The sequence below is a fragment of the Berghia stephanieae genome, chromosome 12, assembly GCF_034508935.2.
Source record: "Berghia stephanieae isolate SIO BIC M18660-M18661 chromosome 12, UCSD_Bste_1.3, whole genome shotgun sequence".
Lineage (NCBI taxonomy): Eukaryota > Metazoa > Mollusca > Gastropoda > Nudibranchia > Aeolidiidae > Berghia > Berghia stephanieae.
Window position 1 is genome coordinate 33,575,049 of NC_088371.1, and position 7,500 is coordinate 33,582,548.

The 7,500-nt window shown below is 38.8% G+C and overlaps 1 protein-coding gene across 3 annotated transcripts in view; it reads right to left on the minus strand.

The window, feature by feature from the left end:
- Positions 1–1,157, minus strand: part of LOC144957927 (uncharacterized) — a 17,641-nt gene extending 16,484 nt beyond the window's left edge. Inside the window, exons 1-2 of one of the 3 annotated variants that reach the window (XM_078889485.1) lie at positions 1,022–1,077; positions 1–170 (exon numbers count right to left, since the gene is read on the minus strand). The exon at positions 1–170 is cut by the window's left edge and continues 68 nt beyond it. The gene's annotated coding sequence lies outside the window, so the exon portion shown is untranslated. Of the gene's footprint in view, positions 171–1,021 lie in introns of all 3 variants that reach the window. The other 2 variants (XM_078889486.1, XM_078889484.1) reach the window with 2 other exon arrangements.
- Positions 1,158–7,500: the final 6,343 nt, after the last annotated feature.

Below are 7,500 nucleotides of genomic sequence, written 5' to 3' on the forward strand. Positions count from 1 at the left end.
GGTCTTCAATAAAGATCATCCATCCTCGCTCTTTTACTTCCCGTAATCCTTAGAATCTGCCTGTTGTATTAATAGATGGTATTCGCTTCGCTAAGAAGCTCACAGCATCGCCACCCGGAAGTACAACGGACCAACACACAAAACTATATGTAACCTTGAACGTATATAATCTGGTTATTACAGTTTAGTGAGAATTACTCATAAACGTGGATGGCAAAAAACAATAACAAAGACCTGAAGAACGTCAACTTCATTCTATCTTTAGATTGAATGAAGATGAGGTCACTCTGGCCTTTGTTATTGTTTTTTGCCATCCACGTTTATGAGTAATGCTCACTAAACTGTATTATGTATACTCTATAGCGTTTACACGTAGTTTTGTGTGTTGGTCCGTTATACTTCCGGATTGCAATGTTGTGAGTTTCTTAGCCAAACGCATACTATCTATACATCCTGCTACTAAATAAATAGTTATGAGACCTTAATATTCAATGTGAAACCTATTCATTATTAGTGCTCCGAATGACGAGTTACAAGAACACTTCCATGGACTTTGGAACCGGAAAAAAGAAGATGTGACGTCACGACTTTTCTTCCCAATTTCGTTACTTCTATCTATAGATAGTATGCGCTTTGATTAGGAGTTCACCACATTGCCATCCGGAAGTAGAACGGACCAACACACAAAACCATGATCGTTTATAGATAGAACGAAGATGACTTCACTCAAGCCTTTGTTATTGTATTTTTCCATCCGCGTTTGTGAGTGATTCTCACTAAACTGTATTAACCAAACTATAAAAGTTTAAGGTTACACACAATTTTTGTGTGTTGGTTCGTTATACTTCCGGATGGCAATGTTATGAGTTTCTTAGCCAAGCGCATACTATCTTTTTTCAGGTTAATACAGTTAAGTGAGAATAACTCATAAACGTGGATGGCAAAAAGCAATAACATAGACCTGAGTAACGTCAACTTCATACTATCTATAACATTCAAAACAGGTTTACAAAATATTTACTATTCTATTCACGATGACTTCTCATCATCATCATCATCATAAATCTCACTGGATCCGTCACTCCGACAATATTGACGATCTATCCAAGAGCCCCTGCAATCTTATTGATGGAATTCGATCAATATCCGAACAGACTGATGGTGGTGGTGGTGGTGCAAGTACACTCACTCATCAATTCTCCTTTGATGCCAGAAGGCACGCATGTGGAATCTGGAATCGTGTAAGAGGTAAACAGGGTTGCCAGATAGTATTTTGAAAAAATGCCAAGAAAAATAATTTATAAAAGAACATGAGATGTCAAGTTATGGAAAGGTCGGAAATTTGATTCAATAGTCTGAAGTCACGTCGCTCAGCAACGGCGGCCATCGTGGTCCGGTACTTTATATTCTTCATTCTGGCTAGAACTTTTCATATGTCTTGTGATCAGAATGTGGAAAAGTCAAAACATGATCAGATTTATAATGTCTTTTTTCCTCTGGATACGCTTTTATACTCGCCGGAGAAAGATTTCATACGGGCGTCCGCCATTGTTCCGATAGTTTAGAGCCAGTGTTACTAAGTTACCATGCGTCATAAGGAAGGAAGTGACGTTACGATTGTTGAAGAGTATTATGGAAAGGTGGGAAATTTATGAACTAAGGTTTATTCTCTCCTTACCAGCCCTTTTCAGGATTTTCCCCAAAACTTCACACCCAACTAACACAAAAATATATATTTTTTATCACTCAAATACACAAAAGCAGTAAAGTTCTTGCGATAAATAATTTCTTTAGCAAAACATGCTTTACAACACACTGTTCAATTTCTAAAACTTTGATGTACAAGAGAAATATTTGAATTAGAAAAATGTTGGTTGCATCGTAACGAATGTGACGATTTTCCTGTAGTTGGTAAGGAGAGGATTAAGGGGATGGGGCAGCGTGGCTAGCTCAGCGGTCCGGTCTTTGGTTCGTACCCGAAAGGTATGTACCGAGTTCGATCACTCGCCGCTAGCTGCATTGTGTGGCCTTATTGAGCAAGTCATCTTGCCCTAGCTCAATTTGCGGCGCTACACTGCAGCTGACACCTGGGTTGTTCCGGTCTTCCCTTGGAATAAACCAATGAGACAAATTTCCATATGGGACGAATAAAGGGAATTATATATTATATATATATAATATATATATATATATATATATATATATATATATATATATATATTTATATATATATATATATATATAATATATATATATATATATATATAACATTTCAAGTATAATACGCTTCAACAGAACAGTCGAAACGTCACTTCCCTTGTAATGACGCATTGTATCTTAGAAACTCGCATTCAGATCGGAAGGTCCCTGGTTTTAAGCCCCACTTTGAGCGTCGCATAGTTGAGTCCTTAGAAAAGGCTCTTTACTCACCAATCTTTCACCGCGCTTAGGTGTAAAATGAGTATCTGGCCATTTATAGCGTTGTCTCTGATCGAAAAAATTGTATTATCGATTGCCTAACAGGCGTCATGTCTCGTCCTACATGTTAAGTGTTGCTTTTGGCTTGGGATCCGTTGAAAAGCGATTTGAACATGTTTAGTGGATATTGCGCTATATCACATCTCAAGCTTAGATATTTTTTTATTTTATTTATTTATTTTTTTTCGTTTTATTATTATTATTATTATTATTATTATTATTATTATTATTATTATTATTATTATTATTATTATTATTATATTATTATTATTATTATTATTATTATATATATATATATATATTTTTTTCTTTTTTTCTAAATTTAAGAAATGTATAAAGCGCAAAGTCCACTAAATGTGCTCAAAGTGCTTTACAGAGGTGCAGTCATTTTGGTTCGATAAAAATACAATAAATTAGACTCGGCATATTGTTGAATCCTTGGAAAAGGCGCTTTACTCACATTCTAACACCGTACTCCGGTGTGAAATGAGTACTTGGCCGTCAACAATGTTGTCTCTGTCGGAAAATAAATAAATTCCATTATCGTTTTACACCTGAGTACGTGATAGAATGTGAATAAAGAGCCTTTTCCAAGGACTCAACTATGCGCCGAGCGAGACTCGAACGCAGGACCTTCCGCCGATCCGAAAGCGAGTGTCATGCATGCATACCACGAGACCACTTTCATAGCTGCACACGGAAGATAGCCGGGGAAGATTTGGCTTTAAAATAGCCAAACTGGCATTCTAACAGGTTTTGTCATCCGATCAAGTCCTTATTTGATGGGTCGGCAGACACTTAACAAGTGCGGTGGCGAGGATGCGGAAGAGGTGGAGGAGGAGGAGGAGGAGGAGGAGGAGGAGGAGGAGGAGGCTGGACGGGGTGGGAGAGGTAGGGGGGAAGGGGGGGGGGGGGGGGGGGGGCGCCAAGTCGTGGCGTGGGCGTCATCGATGTGCTGAAGAAGAATTCAATGACACCTTTAGAGTTGATTACTAAGAATAATTAATCCCATCTGTTTATTTCTTGTGGACGGTAAAGACAACGACCCTGGTGGTATGAGTTTTATCGATAAGGAATTGAATATTATAAATTAAAAACCCATCATCATTCTTATTATTATCATCATCGTAATTATCATCATCATCATCATCATCATCTTCTTCTTCTTCTTCTTCTTCTTCTTCTTCTTCTTCTTCTTCTTCTTCTTCTTCTTCTTCTTCTTCTTCTTCTTCTTCTTCTTCTTCATCTTCTTCTTCATCATCAAATCATCATCATCATCATGATCATCATGATCATCATCATCATCATCATCATCATCATCATCATCATCATCATCATCATCATCATCATAAAATCATCGTCGATCATCACCATCATCATCATCATCATAAAATCATAATCATAATCATCTTCTTCTTCATCATCAACATCTTCATCATCATCATCATCATCATCATCATCATCATCATCATTATCATCATCAACCTCAGCATCATCACCATAATCATCACCATCTTCATCATTGTCATCATCATCATCATCATCATCATCATCATCATCACCATCATCATCATCATCATCTTCGCCCTCATCATCATCATCGAATCACCCTCACCACCACCACCATCACCAACACCACCACCACCACTACTACCACCACCACAAACAAACCCTCACCACCACCACCACAACAACAACAACAACGACAATGACGACAACGACAACAACACCATCCAAAGGTTCAAGCACACACCATCGCGAGAAGACCCCAAAGGGATTTGAGAACTCCATTCATTCTCCTTAAACCCCTCTTTCCCAACTATAGATAGTTCGAAGATGACGTCACTCAAGTCTTTGTTATTGTTTTTTGCCATGCGCGTTTATGAGTAATGCTCACTGAACTGTATTAACCTGACTATAAACGTTCTTGGATATACACAGTTTTATGTGTTGGTCCGTTATACTTCCGGACGGTAATGTTATGAGCGTCTTAGCCAAGCGCATACTATCTATAGGAAAATCGTCACATTCGTTACGATACAACCAACATTTTTCTCAATCTAATTTCTTTTGCACATCATAAGCTTTTTTGTTAATGAACAGTGTGTTATAGAGCATGTTTTGCTAAAGAAATTATTTATCGCAAGAACTTAGACTATCAACAGCTATTGTGTTTGAGTAATAAACAATATATTTTTGTGTCAGATGGGTATGAAGTTTTGGGAGAAATCCTGAAAATGGCTGGTAAGGAGAGAATTTAACTCCCTCGATCCAGTTGGTCATATAAATGTTGCTGCTCTGAGGTGTTTCATTCATCCTGTTTTGTTGATAAAGGGGAAACCCGAAACGTTTATTTGATATGTTTTTGTTATTGAATTGAAGCTTACATTCAATTTCACATTATTATCCAGTTGGACATGGAATTCAAATCGATGAAATTTATCGGACGCCTCACCCCCCCCCCCCTCTCTTCCCCCATCTCCCCCCCCCCCCCCCCACTTCCCCAATCTCCCTCCCCTATCTCTCCCCCCCCCCCTTATCTCTCTCCTCCCCCCTTCCCCAATCTCCCTCCCCTATCTCTCTCCCCCCCCCCCTTCCCCCATCTCCCTCCCCCATCTCTCCCCCCCCCCTTCCCCCATCTCTCTCTCCCCCCCCCCCTCCCTCCTTTCAGGTGAACACGAACGAGAGAGTTTAATTACTCCGACAAACCCACCAACACAACAATAATAGCCCCCCGTATCTATGCTCTCCATGCTATTCTCATCGGTAATGGATCAAGATAGGAGATAGCATATCTCTCCATCAGTCAAAGCACCACCACAACCACGTCATTGATTTTATGCCTTATTCCCCATTAGGAGGAAGGAAGGACTCCGATAGCTCAGTTGGTAGAGCACTCACTTCACACGCAAAGGGACCAAGATCGATCCCGGGCGGAGATTTTTTTTTAAAAAATGACCTCCCTGTCCACTCAGCAGTGAATGGGTAGCTGAGTCTGTTAGATTTGGCGAAAAGTACTTTGAAATAGACTAGCGTCCTATAAAAAAGGATAATGTAAATGTTTCTGCTCGAAGCTTGAAGAAATAAATAATAATGTGAACTTGAATGTAAGCTTCAATTTAATTACAAAAAACCCCAGATCAAATGAACGTTTCGGGTTTCCCCTTTATCAACAAAACAGGATGATTGAAACATCACAGATGAATGAGATAATGTGGTAGTGGCGTAGTTAAGATTCATTCATTCATCGTAACTACGTCACTACCACATCATCTCATTCATCTGTTGTTTCATTCATCCTGTTTTGTTGATAAAGGGGAAACCCGAAACGTTCATTTGATCTGTTTTTGTAATTAAATTGAAGGTTACATTCAATTTCACATGATTTTTTATATCAAAAAGGATAGCACGCAATTGCTATTGTCCGTTTCACGCTATAGATAGTATGCACTTGGCTAAGAAGCTCATAACATTTTGTAACATCGCCTAACAGGCGTCGTATCTCGTCCTATACGATAAGTGTTGTTGTTGGCTTGGGACCCTTTGAAAAATGGTCTGAGTAGATGTTGCCATCGTCTGGGAAAACTAAAGGCCTGACCGTAGCCATCGTTAATTTCTAGCCTGACACTAGAACCGTAGCCATCGTTAACTTATAAAGCCTGACAATAGAACCGTAGCCATCGTTAACTTATAAAGCCTGACAATAGAACCGTAGCCATCGTTAACTTATAAAGCCTGACAATAGAACCGTAGCCATCGTTAACTAATAAGGCCTGACACTAGAACCGTAACCATCGTTAAGTTATAGCCTGACACTAGAACCGTAACCATCGTTAACTTTTAAAGCCTGACAATAGAACCGTAGCCATCGTTAAGTTATAGCCTGACACTGACCAAAAAATGACGTCATAATGCCAGTCTTTGGCCACAAAAGAAAACAAATCGTGAGTTGTATTCAATAGTTCAACCAATGGGACCACTTGTTTCCATGAGCACTACTAACAACTCACTCGGCGGTGCAAAAACCAAATAATGACGTCAGAATGCCAGTCTTATTTGGGTTTCAGTGTCAGGCTATAACATAACGATGGCTACGCTAGAACCCACGAGGACTTACAGTTTGGCGTCATTTTAAAGGATTGTGGACCGTCTAGTGAGGTGTCGTTGGTAGAGCTCATGGAAACAAGTGGTCCCATTGGTTGAACTATTGAATACAACTCACGATTTGTTTTCTTTTGTGGCAAAGACTGGCATTTTGACGTCATTTTTTGGTCGATCTCTCTATCTATCCATCTATCTATCTAAATATGTCGATCCATCCATCCATCTATCCATCTATTTATCCATCCATCTATCTATCTATCTATCTATCTATCTATCTATCTATCTATCTATCTATCCATCTATCTATCTATCTATCTATCTATCTATCTATCTATCTATCTATCTATCTACTATCTATCTATCATCTATCTATCTATCATCTATCTATCATCCTATCATTCTATCTATCTATCTATCTATCATATCACATTCTCATCTAATACTATCACTATTATCTACACTTTATATATATATATATATATATATATATATATATATATATTATATATATATATATATTATATATATACCAATGCAAACCATTTCCAGAGCACCATCGAACTGACCCCCAGAGATAAGGATTCCGTCCATTTCCGACCAAGGCATCTCCACCTGTCCCCTGTCCCCTGTGTACACACACGTCCACACTGCCTGGCCGCCTATATCCATGATGATTCGAGTGCTTCGAACCAAGGACAAAATGCCAGGGGCGGGGAAGATATTCGTAATGTAGTGATAATAATAATAATATGTGACCCCTCGTCTCAAAACAGTATTAAGTCGGGATGATTAAGATGCTGAAAATGGAATTTGTAGCCAGAAATATCAGACTTAAATTGAGTTTATATGCTTTATCGAGGAGCAGGAATATCATATTTTACGGTGGTAAATACCAACGTGTCATATTTTTGACCAGTT